The 2,956-nt window shown below is 32.8% G+C and overlaps 1 non-coding gene across 1 annotated transcript; it reads left to right on the top strand.

Annotated features, from left to right (window-relative positions):
* The first annotated feature begins 2,450 nt into the window (after positions 1-2,450).
* On the top strand, positions 2,451-2,523 carry Trnav-aac. Its single transcript has one exon. It is a non-coding gene; the product is annotated as a tRNA-Val (tRNA).
* Positions 2,524-2,956: the final 433 nt, after the last annotated feature.

Genomic DNA, 2,956 nt, shown 5'->3' with positions numbered 1-2,956 from the left:
TACCCCATTCCAAAAGTAGGATCCTATGGAGAAAAAAGAAGAAACTCCATGTTTACTCTTTTTTTAACACCTGTCTATCTACATTCCAAACGCGTCCCGCTGGCTCTTATCACTTACTCCTACCATATGCACTGCACTCTTCAGTCGTTGGCCGACGAATGGCAATCTGCATAATACGCAGACACGTCGCTATAAAAATGGTAATGCACTCCGCATTGGCTTTGCAGTTCGGGTAATAGGTCGCTTGTTCGCCCGTTCTGTAGGACGCCTGTAAACTTAATGTGTTTCAGATTTTGTTGAATAAACTGAAAAAATGCATAGTTTATGTGTTTTAGATTTTCGTTCACTTTGTTGTATAAAGCGAAAAAAAGCTTTTTTTTTTTCGCTTGAATTGTTTGTGAAATATTGTTATAGGTATTGTATACTTTGTGACAAAACTATTGTTTTCGGTGCACTTCATGAATGTGCTGAAATAAAAACAGAAAAAATTATAATGAAATAGAGAAAACGCAGTAAACGTAGTACAAAGATATCATTTACTTAGAGGTAACTCTACCATACCTATTGCTATCAATTATTTATTTTTGAACTGATAACAGCATAATCTTTAACATAAATCATTGTGCATTATTATTCCACTGACACACTGAACTTCAAAATATAATCTATCAAGAAATAATTGTTCATCTCACAGTCTCGTCTCCTCCCCAATTAGTCCACACTTAATGACACCACTAACACCCACATAAGTGGATCCTCATTCAACTAAAGCCAGTCCAACTTGTAAACATAACTTACATTGGAACACCACTAATAAACGACAATGGGGCGACTATAAATTCTGGTAAAGTGATAAATAATGGAAAATTGCCCACCCGTGTCAGACACTATCAAATTGGTGCCGATGTCAGCAAGACTTCGCTAATAGAGGATACGACATTGTTGGCCTAACTGTGGGTTTCCTATGCTATCTTCAATCAAAATAAGAATGACGTGTAGTCTTAAATCACATGGTTAAGGAAATAATTTCACCATTAATAAATTAAAAGTGGTAAAAAGATTTGACTTTCAAATTGCTAAAACAATATTTTCAAAACAAGTTTTGTTCAGTACCTCTACATAGTGGGACCTTAACATATTACAAAACTCAAAATGATTAAAGTAGCAATATGCGGTAAATGCCTATAAAGTTATGATAATTACGTTGTAGAATACCATAAAAAACAACAAAGTACATTACCAAAGTAAAAGCCCAAATATTTTACAGACATTTCATAATTATAATTCAGCATAAACAGGTCAAAACTCCCGAAACACTTGGCTTATACAGCAAAAACAAAAGTTACAATGATTAATGAAGTCCGCAGCGCTTAAGATTGTTACGAGTTGATACTGTCGAAACCATTCTTCGGTCTTCTTCAATAATGATTAATGTCGCTTCGATATGTTAACTAAATGTTAAGGTTCTGTAAACACGTTTGCTGAGTTCGTATCCTCTTGTTATAATATAAAACAGGTTTTTTTCTTAGCTTTCTTTACCTGTATTGACTTTGAAATTGCAAATACAACAGAAATATTTAGTTTATAATGGGTTTTCAATCATCAACTGTTCATTTATTAGATGGTAATTATAAAACGGTCCCGTGACTACATTGATTCTGGTCCTGATCTCTCAACTTTCACGTAAATGTCTGATTTCGTCTGCGAATTCGTCAGAGTTACAATAGAACTTCATCCTATACCCGGCCAGAAACACATTCAAACAGGTTATAAAACTAAATCACTTTTGCATTTATTTAAGTAGGAATATTATAATTATAACTAAGTAATAAAATTAAATATGACCAATCTCCTTTGATATTTCTCTGGGAAACAACATCCCTTATCATTTCACTTTAAAACAATTTTCGCCCCAAAACTGAACAATACTGTGAAATAATTTACACCAAACATTTATTCCTGTTTCAACCTTAAACAAATTAGCCCAATTTACATCCTTAAATGCCAATTATCGTACACAAAAGGTACACAATTTATTATTAACGAAACATTTTAATTAAAATTGCTGCAATAATCGAATGTGTTTTGTCATTGAAAATTTATATTTTAATTATTGCCAATGTATTTAACTATTAATTTATTGAAAATATTCGCTTAATATAACTCGATAATGGGTATGGTTTGTCATCTAATTGTTGAGCGTCAAATCCATCCTTCCGTGTTTTGGGCGCGTTTTTTTTTTAAGAAAATTGCCGTTATGCTTTCTAACTTGAGTTGTTAAACTATGTTTTTTGAGATCCGTTGCAAAACTTCGTAGCTATGTGGTTAAAATCATAATATTAATGCATTCCTCGTACAAAAGTCGCCATTGTCACTTCAACCTTCTGTCGCACCGAGCCATAATTTCATATTATTAGTTGGTATATCTGTATTTTAGATTCCGATTTCAAGTTTCCGTGGTGTAGCGGTTATCACATCTGCCTAACACGCAGAAGGCCCCCGGTTCGATCCCGGGCGGAAACATAGTTTTTGTGTGTCAATGTAATTTTTTCATCACACTTTTTATCACATATCTATCTCGGAGATTGACCTACATTGGAATATTTTAATTTTAATTGATTTATATATTTTAGATGAATAAGTTAACTGGTCTTGGCTGTAAGGATATTGATCTTGCTGCTCAAGATCGACAAAAATGGAAAAATCGATGTCCCTGACGAGATAGATAAAGGATGTCAATATTATATTAGCATCTTTAGATAAATAGTCATATGTTTTAGCTTAAGCAAATTAACCTACAATTCAAAATTACCACTCAGAATCACTATTCTCTTTGATAATGACTGTCGTGTTTCATTTGTTTCATCATTCTTTTTAGTTTTCCATGAAATAAAACACTGCATTTTTCATCGCAGTGTACCGTAAGTATTTGTTTTTTTTTTAATTATTTATTCAA

The sequence above is a fragment of the Helicoverpa zea genome, chromosome 1 (assembly GCF_022581195.2).
Source record: "Helicoverpa zea isolate HzStark_Cry1AcR chromosome 1, ilHelZeax1.1, whole genome shotgun sequence".
In the NCBI taxonomy this organism is placed as follows: Eukaryota; Metazoa; Arthropoda; class Insecta; order Lepidoptera; family Noctuidae; genus Helicoverpa; species Helicoverpa zea.
This window is presented reverse-complemented; position numbering and strand designations above follow the sequence as displayed.